The sequence below is a fragment of the Manis javanica genome, chromosome 3 (genome assembly GCF_040802235.1).
Source record: "Manis javanica isolate MJ-LG chromosome 3, MJ_LKY, whole genome shotgun sequence".
Lineage (NCBI taxonomy): Eukaryota > Metazoa > Chordata > Mammalia > Pholidota > Manidae > Manis > Manis javanica.
Genome location: NC_133158.1, coordinates 213,643,686 through 213,660,010, shown reverse-complemented (window position 1 = coordinate 213,660,010; position 16,325 = coordinate 213,643,686). Strand labels below are relative to the sequence as shown.

At 42.6% G+C, this 16,325-nt stretch overlaps 1 long non-coding RNA gene across 1 annotated transcript; it reads left to right on the top strand.

The window, feature by feature from the left end:
- Positions 1-1,648: 1,648 nt before the first annotated feature.
- On the top strand, positions 1,649-15,271 carry LOC140848258 (uncharacterized). Its single transcript, XR_012128829.1, has 3 exons — positions 1,649-1,733; positions 4,186-4,329; positions 14,541-15,271. It is a non-coding gene; the product is annotated as an uncharacterized lncRNA (long non-coding RNA).
- The last annotated feature ends 1,054 nt before the right edge of the window (positions 15,272-16,325 follow it).

The following is a 16,325-nucleotide window of genomic DNA, read 5'->3' as shown; positions in this document are numbered from 1 at the left end:
TATCAGTGTATTGTGTGGTAGTAGATGGCATTCATTAATCCTGTTTTAAGTTTTTCCTTTGTGTCCCTTATTCTAAGTGTACAAAGGTGCAAACATAATTGCAATGGAGGAGGAAGGCAGGTTAACGTGACAAAATAATAAAATGTCTCAATATTTTGCTGTAAATTTTCAACCTCAAAATCTCTTGAAAGCACTGTTTCTCTTTTCACTGTCAATCCTGGTCATTTTATTTTCTATACTTTCTATGATAAATAAACCAAACAAAGTTTGGAAAATATTCTGAGTTTCAATTGCTCTTTCCCAATTCCAACATATAAAATGAAATTCTAGGTTGAGAATCATGAATGTAATAACTTTAGGCTATCCTAGATTGCCTCTGAAAGCTCGGCCTCTTGGCTCCCTGGTCAGGCTAAGCCATGGGATCAGTTTCCAAACATCAAGTTATGTATATTTGGTTTCGTGCCAAACCCCTTAATCTTCACAATCACTGACTTTGTTGAAAAATGAGGATTTAGCGTGACAGTTTCTGAATTGGTACAAATCCTTCCCACACTTCCAAAAAATAGCTAAAAGCAAATAACAGTAATGGTAGTGGGCCAGTCACGTGGTTTCTGTTTAAGAAGGCCTGTAAATAAATAATATTTTTCAAGCATTACCACTCTGATGAGGAAGAGAATTGAATGTCTATTTGCTGAAGTTAGAGCAAATCTAAAATTCAATTTGTAGGCTGTGGATCTGCTTTAGGAACATGTGCGCCAACATCTTTAGGCTAGGATAAATATTTATTTCAGTGAAAATCCAACTAACTCATTTTCTTTCTCTTGGCAAATTCCAGTTCTATATTGATTTTCCAGGAATAACTGGGATGCAAAAATTAGTGTTTATTTGGGTAGTAAATTGACTCTGTCAGTCTGAAAATGAATGGCTTATTTTTCTTATTAAAATCTTCACAAATCTATACAATGGCAAGTGCTCATAGGTCATTAGGTGGGTGGTAAACACTATACTAAATTTCAGAGAGTTAACAAATGTGAGTTTTCTCTCAACAAAATAAGTCCTTAAGTTATAAAATTTCAAAAGAGATATGCATTTCAATGTTATTTTAAAACCAGGAATAAAGAGATGCTACCAAAAGCTTCCATTTTGTTTTGTTTTCCATTAGCAATGGACGATCTCTATTTTAAATAAAAAATCAAAGTGAGACTCTGAAACTTTATTCAATGATAGCCTCTGGCAGTTCAATTTACTGGTTGCTTGTTTATTGTGGAACTGAAACCTGATGGCAGGAGAGGTCGGAAGAGAAAGTCAGTGTGGTTGGCAGAGACTGAAAACTGAAATCGCAGCAGGAGGCTTACAGGAGAAGCGTGGAAGGTGCGAGGAAAGGAGTCGGTGGCGATGATGAGGCTAAGCCCCCAGGTTTCTGCAGTGTGAGAATTGCTCCTTCAGAAGCATGTAGAGAAGGGGGCTGGTGACCCGGAGACAAGGCCGAATGGATTCGGAAGCACTTTGCAACCTGATTGATTTTTACCTCTGTTGTGGCAATCGTGGACAAGTTGCTAAAACTGAGCCTTGGCGACCTGATTTGTATGCGAAATGGGTATCAAACTAGCCATGTGGAGGGTGCTGCTGGCACCGTTAGGATGGAATGGGAAAGCAGAGGAGGGGCGAGCCAACGTACCGGCTCCTACTGTCTTCACTGGTTGAGCCGCCGCCTCCCTTCGTCCGGTGTGTCGGTGAGAAGCTTCATTTCCTGTGGTTTCTGTCGTCAGTTTATACCCCTCATACATGTGATGGTCTCATGTTTGACAACACTCCATTTTAGCCACTCATACTTGGAACAGATAGACTTTCCTAAAGCTGGGGTCATATGTGAGCCGGAAGAATCACCTAGATGCGAGCTTCATGTGGGCTTCTACGTGCCTGTCCCAAAACTACAGAATCTAACATTCCATGGCCCAGGTGCCTCCATTTGGAGGCCGCTCTGTTGGGGCCTTCCCCAGAGGCCTTCCTTACACACGTCTGCGAAAAACTCCTTAGAGGGGAAGGTGGGGGGACTGGAAGACACCTTCTTTCTGGCCCAGTTCTCAGAACTGTTCACCTACTAACCCTTCCCCAACTCCCCCGTCTTGGCCCAGGTCAGTAAAAGGGCGCGAACCTTTAGTTGGGGCTCCCGCAGCAATGATACGATCCTTGTTTATGTGCTGACCCTCCTGCCCCTAAACCGGGGACCCTCAACCAGGGGGAAAACAGAACATGGTGGGGGTCAGAGTTTTCTCTGGTCAAACCTCTTATAAGTGATTTAAGGCTTGCCTCACTTTCATGCTGTGGCAGTTGTTTTTAATGGGCTCTTCTGACACGTGGCAGCCCTGCTGTCTCTGGCTCAGGGGAGCTCCTCACACTGCCACGCTCCAACTCCTCCAGGATGGGCTATTTATTATAATGGAGCATCTGGGAAAAACAAAAACCTTTTTTAAATAAATGAATCCTGGTGGAATCCAGTGATTTTTACCCCTTGAGCCCACACTGCGCTGCCAACAGCTGCAGGAAAATCACACGCCCATGCAGACCTTTGAAACTATAATTCGGTAAACACCGGTCTCAGCCGGGCCCTGCACATGGCCCGCAACCTACCACTTCCTCCTCAGTCCTGCTATTTCTCATCGTCTGATTTATATTTTCTGCCATATCCAACTTCTGACATCACTGCTTCCCTGTGAATCCCAGCAGAGTCTTCAGTTCACAACTGATAAAAAAAAAATACGAAGCAAAGGACAAAACCTCAATCGCCTGCCTCCAATCTTAAGCCTCCCCTTTCCCCCTTTCTCTTGTTTACTGTGAATTCTCCCTTCTGTTCCCAACATCTGTATCTTTATCTGAATTCTGCTCATTGTATCCCTCCTTCTCAAGGACTTTACTGTATTGATTTCTCTCTCTCCTTCCTGTATTGACAACCCTCATGCTCTCTACTGGCTACTTTAGATAAACTTCTAAATATCCTCAAATTCCTCCTACTTTATGAAAAATACAAAATAAGCAGCCCCACATCTCCCCCTAGATAGTTAGTTCTTGCAGCTATTTGGAAATTGTAGCCTCGAGATAGCTCTTCTTTCTCACTACATAGAACTTGAAATGCAGCTGATGCAACTCAGAAAGTGATTTTTTAAATATTATTTAATTTTGATCAATTTCTGTTTCAATTTAAATAGATATAAGTGCTAGTGGCTATCACACTGGGCAAGCAAACCCAGATAAACAGACACTTCAGTTTCAAAGCTACTTATGACAACATAACTAGTAAGGACAGTATGTCAATACGAACGAAAGTTAACATTTTAAGACCTTCGTTACAATCTGATATGAAAAAACATGTCTGTATTTTACAATTTTCCTCTTCCAACAGATTGGGTTTCTCTGTCAGTAGTAGTAACTGTTCCAACTATGCTAATCCATAGAGATACATAAATGTATTTTTTAAATTTAAATGAAATAATGTTAGATATGGCATTATGATCAAAATAATTATATATTCTAAAACATCTCCATTATAGAAGAAAGTTGTAATGGGCATCACTTATTTACATTTTTCTATTGTCAAAAATAATGCCATTTGGACATTATTAGAGCGGTGAACAAGTATATAGCAAATGAAGTCTTTTTGTTATATATTTAACTTGTTTGTGGGTCTCTGTGGGCACATCAGACTTTGCGTTTGCCCTCATTTCTATGAGTTCCATCATTGTTTTCATACTGGTTACAAAGAAAACAGAGAAAAATGATTCTTAGATATATATTAAAGTAAGATGTTAGAACTTTATAACCAGTGTGAGTTCCAATGAAGCATTTTGAAACACATTGTCCAAATTGAATGCTTTTTATTTACTCACTAAAAAACCTACAGTTCCTCTTTAAATGACTGTTGAGTTCTAGAATTACATTTTTTCTCACCATGACTGCATTCTGTGCCCATTCTAAGTGTTATCTCCACGATAATCATTTTTGTCAAAATACTAAGCGTGTCACTCTAGTAAGGAATGGGGAAATCTTTGAAAATAAAAAGTTTGAATTGTTTCCCTGAAATATTTGCTTCTCTTTGTGTAGGCAAGGACAAGAATGTAGAGGCATCAGCAATTCCCACGGTAGATATTGCACCTCAAATAACCATTATTGCCTCTGTCTTCATTTCAGGTCACCACAAGCAGATGAATCTGTATTTTTTCAATCAGACACACCTGTCAACACATAGATGAAATTTGAAACAGGCCAGCGTTGATGCTAGAAAACGGTTAACGAAGTTTCCGTCTGCACCCACTGTGCTCACATTACACCAAGGTAAGTGATAGGCTCGCGTGGAGTGCTGAGATAAACTATCGGTTGTCTTTCCTACTCATTAACCCTCTGGTACCCTGAGGCACAGTATGCCATACTTTGTGTAGATTGTACCAATTCATCCACACAATGTAGCATGCAGAGAAATTTAAAAGCAATGATGATGGGCTGTAAGGGCAGTGATTGGGGTCTGTGGGGCCGCACCTCCTGGGCTGGAATCCGGGCCCCCACCCTCCAGGTCATAGCCATGAGAACAAGCTACCTAAGCTCTCTGTGAAATATGGAGAATGATGGAGCCCATCACAAAGGATCCTTACGAAGATATGTTCATGTTTACAAAGAATTCCGCATCCTTCAGTACTTAATGTGGGCATTCTCTTAGATGCCAAGAATATTAGCTGCCGAACGTCTCTCCTGGAATGGGAATGGCCTTGAGCTGAGACGAACAGCCTTCCCTAACTTATGCCCTTGCCTTCCTCATTGGCAACCCACATCAAACGCCATCAATGTGGTATTGAAAGACAGGCCCTCGGCTCAGGGTCAAACCTCTCTGAGGGGCCTCCCAGTGCAGCGCTGAGCTCCCCGTGTATCTGCAGAGGCCTCGCTGCTAACCTGCTGAGCACATCACCAACGGACCTCTTGTCCTGCTCACTCCAACGTCTCTTCTTCATTTACAGGTGTTTTCCATGTGGTCCTTCCCGTATGAACACCCTGCAGGCCAATGTCTGTTTCAGAGTCTGTGTCCTTAGACCAAACACATTACAGTGGTTGCCAGGAGGTCCGACAAAGTACACTCTTCAATGTGGTTGTGGAGCTGTATCACCCACTGGCCACAGGGCTGTGGCAAAGAGCTACCCTGACATCGGGCAGCGCGAGAGTGACCTCCTCAGCACACAGCAGGAAACCTCACCAGGGGTGAACTGTGATGGGCCCACAAGGGAAGGAAATGCCCTGCTGCGCAAGTGCTTAGGGGTACGAGTTTCAGGGGAGCAGTCACTGTAAAGAGCCCAGAAGCCGAATGGCCTTGCTGGGATTGTGGCTGCATTGTTGAGGTACAGTGAAAGGCTAAGAGTGATTAATCACCAGTCTAAAGCAGGGTCTGAGAGTCAGAGCCTGCAAGGAGGCATATAAAACATCCTCATCTCCAGCAGCCAGAGGGAAGAAAAAACTGAGGATTAAGCCCAGAACTTTATTAGAAGAGTAATGCACTTCAGATAAAATTAAATTTTTCATATCCAATAAGTCTCGAGTCCAAGGATCTGTTTGGAAAAGAATAGGACCCTAAGATTTGAGATGGGATATCTGGATTGACATTGTTGAAAACTCTGAAACCTCAGATCCCTCTGAAATACCTGGGACTGCACAAGTGGCCCACTCCTGCCTGATTGGATTTGCTGTCCTTTCTTGCTTGAAGAAAACACAGAAGGCTCTGCCTTGCACAATAAAGAGGCTCCCCTTCAAGATTTCCCCTACTTCCCCTCCTAGAAACTAAACTACAGAACGTATCAAGACACAACATAAACTGACAGAAAAAGTGCTAGACCTGCCCCGAGAAGAGAAGGACTGGACCACAACGGACACAGTGCACCTAGCCAACATTTACAGCAGCAGTTGTGAGCGTCTGCATGGGATTGGGTCCTGAGAGAGACAGATGACGTGGGACAGAAAAGTTACGTAAGGGAGAACGAATGTGTTGGTACCATTTTCTACACTGCAAGACTTGACATGCTGGCAAAGCATGCAGGGAAATCATGCAGACCCACTGCAAGGGGCGCATTCTTTAAAAACTGCAAATATCTGTGGTTTATGCTAAAAGGAATAGAAGTGTAAGAATCGCCTTACTCGGTGCTAAGACACAAGATGGAAAAGCTCAGAGGGGTGATCGTGCCGTGCTGGACACACCACACGATCCCAGAAACCTCTGCTGTCAGCAGGAGGGGGGAGGCACGGAGAACCCTCTGCTTGTTGAAAGGATGAGAACTGCCCCGTCACCTTTGAGAAGCCAAGAGCCTGCCTTCCGTGCAGCAGAGTTAAAGGTATGAGTTCCTGCTTCACAGCTGGGCTTCCTTTAGTGACAGAGACCACAGGATCCTGCAATAAGAGGATGGTGCAATTATTTAATAGGCAGCAAGCTTGGAGTGGCAGCCGGAGGAAGAACCTTCGAGTTATATAACCCAGAGGCAATACAGAAGGACAACCCCCCAGAGTATTGTTCAGTCTCGACTTTCAAAATCAATCAAGTGTCAGGAGGCTGAGGGCGCTGCCCAGCAAGAAGTACTGATTACTTACCCAATTTCCAGATGGGAGACAGTTTTTCGGACCTGGAACATATAGATTGAAGGAGAAGCTGTGCACACAAAAGAATACAGGTATTTCAACAAATGTTTAGGTAATGATTTTCCCAGTCTTTCCCAAAGGGACCAACACCAGAATTCAGGCAGCCATGCACCAAGAATATTCAGGCTTTTCAAGAACCGTTGGATGGCGGGCATATAAGGGCCAGATAACTAATGACATCCTGGTGCAGACATGGCTTGAAGCAGGTCCAGGGGCCTCACCCAAGGCCATCTCTTCAGCCCTCAGATGTACAATTGGAGTGAATATACTTAGAAATTGACAGAACCGCCATATTCTTTCCTTGGCCTTTGGAGTAATTATCATAGCGGGGAAGGCCAAGATGAAGTCTGCCCCACCCCTCCCCAGCCAAACACGGGCGCACGTGTGAAACACACACACACACACACACAAACACACACACACACACACACACACTCGCAGGAAGAATGGCCTGAATCAGTGGAAGCCTTAAAGACCAAAAGGATGCATGCAATAAGGGTGTTTCCTACCCCCAAGAAAAATATGTAAAGTGACACTGGACTTTCTAAACTCAAGTAAGTCGCAGCTAAAGTTTCAGCTTTAGAGCCAGGTATTTTATCTTTGCTAGAGCCACAGAGCATAACCTCAGCCTGGTCATAGATCTGAAAAATTGCTTTTTTGTCCAAACTCCCTCAGGAAGGGTGCCCAGAGGTAGTTCTCCTTCATATGGAAGAGATAAAAATACCTATGTATATGCTCTTAAATCCAGACTATGCTGACCCTCCCACCATGTACTAGAATACAGAAAAGGACCTGGACACCCTGGGGATTCCACAGAATGTCACAGTGGTCCACTGTATGGATAAAACTGTGCTAAAAGGACTAGATAAGCAAGTAGTATTCTGGAGGCCTTGGTAAAATAGATAAGCTCCATCGGACGGTAAATAGATCCTATGAAAATCCCACTGCCATCTCCAGGGAGCCGATGATCTGGGGTATACTGTGGCATTCTCTCCAAAGTAAAGGACGAATTACTGCTGCTTCCATCTTTCAACACTCAGAAGAAAGCGCAGTTGCTGGGACCTCTTCCTCACTTGGAAAAACTGCATTATGCCATCACCAGGGGACGCGGGAGGCTTCCCACTCCGAGTAGGGGTCAGGAAAAGAATGGGCTGTGAGTAGATTCGGGCGACCCCGCAGGCATCCAGCCACTTGTGCATGTGACCCAGAAGACCCTCACAGGTGCTGGGGTTACAGGTGGGAAAGGACTGCAGGTGGCTCGTGGCTTGTCCCAATGAGAGAGTCACCACCAGACCGTCTGCAACAGGGAAATGTACAGCCTTAGAAACACGGCTCTTAGTTCTGTTTGAAGACACTCGGCACCCAGACCAGCCAACGTGTCTAAGGACCTCGCAGACCCAAAAAGTCCCGAGGCTGGGTGCTCCTAGCAGCAACCCACTGCAAACCGCAAGTGGGTCACCCGGTATTCACCAAGAACAGGGCCAGAATACACAAATAAGCTGCAAGAACAGGTGGCCTCGGTCCCCATGTCACTGACCGCTGTTCACAGTCCTGATTTTTTACCTTGGATTAAGTTAATAAGGAGGAATACAGGTACCTTAGGACTAAGGAGATAAATTAATGGGACGGCTTTTGAAAGACACCGATGAAGAGCCGGCTTGGGAGCAGAACCACGTGAAGACAAAAGAACACCCATCAGGCTGCTGGATACACCCGAGAAGAAATGGTCCTCACAGGGCGCTGTGCCCACAATGCACACGCAGGGGTCCAGGCAGCAGGCGGTAGGTGTAGGGACGGCTCTGCTTACCAGGCCAAGCCCCCAGACACCGCTCAGGGAGCGCACGAAACCTGTATCCCCAGGCCTCCTTCCCCACAGGAGGCACTTCCCGCAGTAGGTACAGCAAGAATCTCTCATACACAAAATGTTTAAAACCTGTCAACAAGACTATAGATAGGTTTTACTAATATAAAAAATAGGTAAAAATTGTGAACACGAAACCATGACAGGATAAAAGGGATGTGATCAGGAGATACACAAGTCTTCAGTATAACTGATACTTGAATTGTGATTGGCACTCCTTAAAAACATACCTAAAGAAGACTGGCACATGTTTAGTCTGTTGGTGACGCTGTGATACCCACTCTCTCCAAGCAATGATAGCGTGAACAGCTGGCCAGCTGGGCATTACGCATGCCCTGGTAGTGCAGAGAGACCACAATGTGACTTATACCACCTGGAGTTGTGTAGCATGATTCTGTGTCCATTTCTGCATTTCAGAATAGTTCATGGTGAGAGAGATGGACAAACAAGTGTCATCCAAGTCAAGTAATTCCACCAATAGTCACCCAGGTAGTCAAAGGAACAGCTTTGCCACTCATGCCTGGATGAACCCATGGTTTGCAACCACACGATGGATTACAATATGGCAAAATTTTAATTACTGTTACTCCACCTGTGGATTACGCCAATTAATTCACACAATGTAGCACAACTTTATTCAGGGGCAGTCATTTTACCCTGCTTCCCAATTAAAAGTCTGCAAGGCCTTCCAGTCACGAATACAATTTAAAAAGCCTTTTTATTACTTTTAGTCATTAAAAGTAATTCCTTTCTGCAATCAGAATGCTTGCAGTAATTCGAATGCCAGTAAGAGCTCCGAAAGTGACTCAGCTTGCACGTCCTGCTGCAGCGTGAGGGACTGGGGGCATGTGGGACGGGGAGGCTGCTGTGTGCGCGGCTGGGGGGCTCTGCGCTCTCAGTTTCTGAGATGGTGAAAGCAGAGCCCTTCTGTCTTAAACACTCGAGGGCTTTCTGAAGACAGAGTTTCCCTCGTGGACTCCTCCTCCCCTGCATATGCCAGAGGCTGTGCAGCCAGCTGTAAGCCTCCCTCTGCCTTCTGCTGAGACCTTCCCTCAGGCAGCCTTGGTGGGCAGGACCCGACGGGCTCTCCCTCCCGCGTGGTCCAGTGTGGCCCGTCGGAAGGACCGAGCCGCTCTTGCTCCAGTAAAGGAGAGCCTGCAGATCCCAGCGAGCTCTCCGGCTCCAATACTCACCCTCCTGGTTTCCCAGGAAGGATTAAAGCTTCCACCCTCCATTCACCTCCTCCCGTCTACATCGCCAGTCCTCCTATATGAGAAACACATTCTGAAGTTTCCCAAATGGCCCAAGTCTATTGACTGGGTTTAGGCTTGCAGCCCTCTCCTGCCACCCCAGTTCCTGGGGAATGGAGGGGAGTGATTTAGCCACTATGATGGTTCTCTCCAAATAAATCCCCCCAATCTATCCAATTCCATCCTTTATGTGCTTTCCAAAGTGGGAAAACAGTGTCTTGGGACCATGGGAGGGCGCTGGTAAATTCTGTTCTTTCACAATGAAGAGAGAGGGAAAGGTCAATCTCTTCTTTTTTTTGGTGTTTTATGAATCCTACAGACATTTTTGAAAACACAAGAAAAACAAGGTTGTAAAGTTACTGTGACATACTTGGAAGGACATTTACATACTACTCAGCAGAAAAACTGTGGAGAAACCAGCTGCAAGCAGCTTTTGCCCTTCAAAATTCTGGAATGTTTCCAAAAGGAAATATTACCAAAGTCATTTAAATTTTACTGAAACACAGTGGAAAACAGAAAAATAATCATTAAAATACTTGAAAATGTGGTGTTTGCTTTAAAAATTATCTATATTGACAACTATTACAATTACCAATACCTTTTAAAAATAAACATAATACATGCATATGGCTAAAAACCATAGAAACTATAGAAACTTAGAAAAGTAAAACTTAACCCCTGTCACAGTCATCTTTCAAGGAGTTAATTTTTCTAAAGAATTTTTTACCTTCCATTTAAAAGATGCACATATATACTATGCTCAGTGAAATAAGCTAGGCAGAGAAGAACAAATACAATAAGATTTCACTTATTTTTGGAATATAAAAACAAATAAAAACAGAAGGAACAAAATAGCAGTAGACTCAGACACTGAGAAGTGACTAATGGTCACCAAGGGGGAGGAGTTGGGGCAGATGGGGGGTGGTCAGGGGGACAAAGAGGCCCAATGATTCACAATCACAATATAAGCTGGTCACAGGGATGGTTGTTCAGCATGGAGAATAATTCTGCTGCAGTGGTGTAGAGCTTTCACTAAGAAATGGCTACCCAGTCAGAAGTATATTCCCCAGCCTCCCTTACCATCAGGTCTTGGTCTGGTCACACAAAAACTCCAACACAGATCTCCTCTATTCTGTTACTGTCTCAGTCCATCTGGGCTGCTATCACAAAACACCATAGGCTGGGTGGCTTAAACACCAAATATTTATTTCTCAAAATCCTAGAAGCTGGAAAGTCCAAGATCAAGGTACAGAAGACTAGTGTCTGGTGCGAGCCCTCTTTACTGGTTTGCAGACACCGCCTTCTGGTTGTATGTTGGGGTGACTATGGGGAGCTTTAAGCAAGCTGTCTTGCTTTTCTTATAAGGGCGCTAATCACAACACAGGGCCCCACCCTCATGACCTCATCTAAACTTAATTACCTCCCAAAGGCTCCACCTCCTGATCCATCACAATGGGGATCGTATGGGGATCAAATTCAGCATATGGATTTGGAGGGGATGCAAACATTTAATCTACCGCAGTTACCTTTCCAGTTGATTACAGTGGACTCAGCCCCCAACACCATTTGGAAGAGGGCACAGCCCTGTCACTGTGGTACATGAACAACTACATAGAAGAAGATTGTCCCAGGGACCTGCTCGCTCACCTCCTACATGAGGAAGAAATACATTCTATCACCCTGCAGGCACTAAATGAGTCTCCATTGTATCTGTTGCACATTGTATCTATGTCACTACCACGAGGAGAGAAGGCAAAATCAACATTTAAGACCAGGGTGGAAACAAATTCAACCTCCTTCATCTTTACGTGATTCTCTCTCACCTCACAATCTCTTCTCAGCTTGTACATAAAATAACTCCAGTATTTGTTAAGTGCCCCTGAGACCAGCAGTGGACATGTGTTGCTAACATCAGCAGCTCATTAAGTGGTCACTTAAGGGATATTTTTCAGAATTGCGGTCATGCTGTATTGCAGCACATACTTCATGAGGACCCTTGGGAAAAATTCCCTTCCGTATAAGAACCAGAAATAATTGTACTTCCGAAGGACTGTTTTTTTTCTTTTGTGGACATTAAGTACAGTGTAACTGATCTTGTTTGCCCTCTGTTTTATAATAAACTTGACGCCAATTTATCAACTCATCTCTAGCAGGCATAGCTACTCTGCATGTTTTATTTTTGTGGGGAAAGCCCATTATGGCTTGGCTTTATCTTATTTTTTACAAAAAAAGAGAGTAACTTTTTCTTTCCATTTCCTTTGCTAATTTTGGATGCAATAATAGCTCAGCATGGTATCTCAACACACAGTCCAATTTAAACAGACATGTATGTCTTCTCAGAGAGACCCGTAATTTCCCATAATTCATAAGCTATTTACAGTAATTAAATAAAAATAAGTAAATAAAAAAACTGTGGTGTAGTTTTTTTATCACTCTGTTGTACCAAGAAATACACAAGTGGTTCAATAAATGAATTCAACCCTGATACGATCCGCGATGTGTAATTGCTAGTGCAAAATTAAAACAGGAAATGTTACCTACCAGCATTTCATTCATAAATCTCTATCCATTCAGTATCCATTTCTCCAATTGCTTGGTCTAAATGAGCTCAGAAAATTGAACAGGTAAGAAACAATCCAGGTATCTCTCTCCAGAATCAACTACCGTACAAAGCAAAGCCAGCAGGGGCTAAGCAGCCCAGAAGGCAGACGCAAGCTCTTGAAGATGAATTTCTCTCTATGCCGGAAGGGATGAGAGGTTTTCTGTTAAGCATATGACGAGTTTGGAGGGAGGGGTAAAAGGGATGGAGAGACCCACTCCCCAAAGATGGTTCAGCTCGAGAGAAGTATGTTGTGAGCAGGCAGTATTGTGGCCTCAGTTTACAGCAGCTCTATGCCATTTACGCTTCCCAACACCACAAAGCCAGAGAAGGAACATATCACAATAAAATAAAACAGGAGAAGTTAAAGACATGCTAACTTGTGTAAGCAATAAATACTCTACACACATTGTAGCAATATATATTTTGAAGGGTGCATTTTTCCAACAACATAAGGAAATGTTGGGGGAAATTAATATTCACATTATATCCTCCTCGATGGGCACCACAGAGAAAAGGATAACCAAGGATGCTCACAGCTTTCTGTGATTTAATCACAGCTTTCTATGATTAAGCTTTCCTTGCGTTCTCTCTTTTCATTTCTAACTATTGCTACTGCCACCAGCACATCGCCGTGAGGGCGACCTTTTCCCTATGTAAATTCCATTTTCCTTGGTTTAGCTCAGGAAGATTTGGAATTCTCAAAAGGATTCTCATTACTAAATTGAAGGAGCATAATACAAAATGAAATTTAAAAAAATTTTTTTAAACCTTCAGAAGCTCACAAGCATAATTGTCAATGGAGGATTTTTTTCTCACAAAAATCAAAAATCAATCTGAGCAAGCAAAAAGTTTACTAGTTGACCCCTTCCTATAATCTCCCCAAGGGTCTCACATAGCACAGTAAACCTCCCTCGTAGGGTTTTCACGAGCTGGCTCAGCTGCAGCTCCAGCCGCCCCCAGATGCGCTGTTCTTGTCTCTCGCTTTTCTTTATCTTCCCAGCTGCGCCTGCTCTCACAGTGACTCCCTACAAGTCCTCCCCAGAAAAAAGTCAGGTCCAAAACAAACAGCACCCCCTCTGAGATGCACTCCTTGACATCCCATGGCAGGGGTAACTGCTTTGCTTTTTGGGGTCACTTTTTTAATGTGATTTCCATACTTATCTATCCCCTCATTATAAGGCCTTCTCCTCGGTAGCTGCTTTGGAGACTGTCTGCCTTACCAAACCATGAGCCCGTTGTACTGCCTATGTATTTATTACCTTTGGGGTCTCAGAATTGACAAACCGGCTCATCCATAGTAACATGCAGCACATTTTTTTGGAACAATACATTTGGAATGTAAGGATACTCAAATCCCAATGTAGTTTTTAATCTTACTAATATCTTTCTGCTTATCACAATCCTGTACTAGTAACTCAGTCATATTTCAATAGGGACCTTTATGAGTTCTTTGCTCCAATCCTATATGTAATTTCTAAGAAATACCAGCATATCCAGTAGTCTATTTTATCACTACAGAATAAAACAATTTTCTCAGTGTTATAACCATTTTGAGTAGTTAATCTGGTTGGAGGTTGTTCTGCCCAGATGGAAAAAATTATTTACATTTACTCAGGAAAAACTGCCAAAGTCATAACACTCTGAAAAAGTTTTATTAACAAAACAAATATTGTTATTTGATCCTGTGAGTAACATTAAAACTGTGAAGTACATTATAACCACATGTACTTAGAGAAGTAGCAGTCTTGCTACATACAACCACCAAGGTCTACAGATATACTCACCTGCATCCTGTCTCCAACGTGTGTCCTGATTTGGGTTTGTTTTAAGCTCTTCAGCGCTTATCTGTTACATAAAGCTGAGGGATGCGCTGAAAATCAGGTAAGAAAGTCTTGATGCTGAATCCTGGCTCTTATGAGCTAAATGCTTGTAGGTGTTACAGTCAAAATCTCGGACTCTCGTTTTTATCTTACATTACATGGCTATCATATTCCTTCTTCCCAAGAATACTGAGGGTTCAAGAAGATTATTCATCGGAAACTATTCTGTGTAGATCTTAATGTGTCTAAGAACTAACTGATCTCTGTTAGGTGAAATCATTTTATTTGCATAATCTTAGCTTAAGGTCTGTACATTAATGATGATTTTTATTTTCACTTAACAGGAAATCAAACGAGAGGTAGTTTGAACAACAAAGTTTATATTTTTCATGGCCAAGAACAAAGAATTCTATATATTGTCCCTTTCTGGCAGCTGCAAGTCTAAGCATCACTTCTGTGGAAAGCACTGGTGCCGCCTACATTCGTCATTAGCAGGAAAATAAAAGACTTTTCGAAGTCTGACTGTCTGAAACAGAGGGGCATTGCTTCCCCTCGTTGCAAAGGAGTCTGGGAAATTGGGTATCTCATTGTCCGTCATGTAAGTAGGAAATAGCAAGGAAGAAGTTGTAAGAAACAGACTTTTCACATTTCTCTCACTTTCCCACTGTGATATTTAAATATTAAGAGAATGCTAGCATTAGAACCAAGTGAATGTTATGGCAGGCTCAACTTGTTCTCATTTCAAAGCAAGTATTAATTATCAATTAGACTTCAAATACAGCCAGAGAAGAGAAAATACACTTGATTTCACTTCTCTTAACCCCTCTTTAAATAAACATACACTGCCTTAGTTTTACCCCTCTGGGTTTTCATGTTGTTCATGTGAAATGGAGTATGTCCTCTTTTTTTCTAGTTGAATTCTATTTATGCTTACCTTTTCCTTTGCTTGTTTGTTAAATACGGTTTTTGAGTTTGTGAAACATTCACATGATCCAAAAATTCAGAACTTTTAAAAACATGTCCTCAGAGAAGTGTCCTGCCCCGTCCCTCCTACCATTCCAATTCTGCTGTCTTCTCTGCCCATCTCCCCCTTATCCTCTGTAAGTAAAATAATCACCTTAGTTTCTGACTTATCCTGTGTGTGCCTTGTACAAATAAGCAATCACATGTGCTTTGTTTGGCGGGGTTTTTTTTGCCCATTTTCTTTCTGGTTTTGATCTTGTTCTCCTCAACCAGTAAGTTATTTGTGTGTTTTTGGAATGCTACAGCATTTATGTGGGAAGTAAAGCGGTCAATGATGATGACACTGCTATCAGATTTTTCCAAGTAGACAGAAAACTGCATGTGGTTTTGTATCACAGCAGATAATTATAATTCTAGGACTCAGTAATTCTAGAATCAATTCTTCTAAAAATGGTCTTTTATGCTTATATATTTAATATATCAATATTTCACCTTCCTCCCCACCTTTATTGATATAACTAGGGACAAGTAACAGATTTAATCCAAGTCTAAAAATGGTCCAAGGCCATCATTATCACATCTTAATGTGATAGAAGGCAATTTAAGCATTTATTTCCTGAGCTTCAGCTTAGGAGAATTATGTTGGGAGGACTTACTGACTTAATATAAAACTGTGATATGACCTTTGCTGTTACTATCCCAGCATCAAAACTTATGCATACTGGTTCTCACCTTTAAAATGATATACCCGGACTATGGGAAACAGAGAAATGAGAGAAATAGCTTGCATGCCTATCAACTTCCTACACTAGATAGTTCATTAAGGAAATATTAACTATAGGACAAACATTTCTGACTGTGGATTTAAGCCATTGTAGTAATTCTGTTGTAGTAAATACCTAACCAGCTATTTCCTCCCTCTTAGACCACAGTCTGGGCACGTGACAGCGCTGACCACTAACTGTCATGGTTCTTCTCGTGTATATGTTTCCCACCCACATATGACTGTTCGGAATGACTGCATTGGTAGCAAGAAACCTGACAAATGTCTTGATCCATGGCTTCCTAACTGTTCACCAAATAATATTTGCATTGAAATTTTGATACAAAAAGGTGCCCCTTCCCACCCTAAAGCTTTAAAAATATTAAATAATGAGGAACAAGAT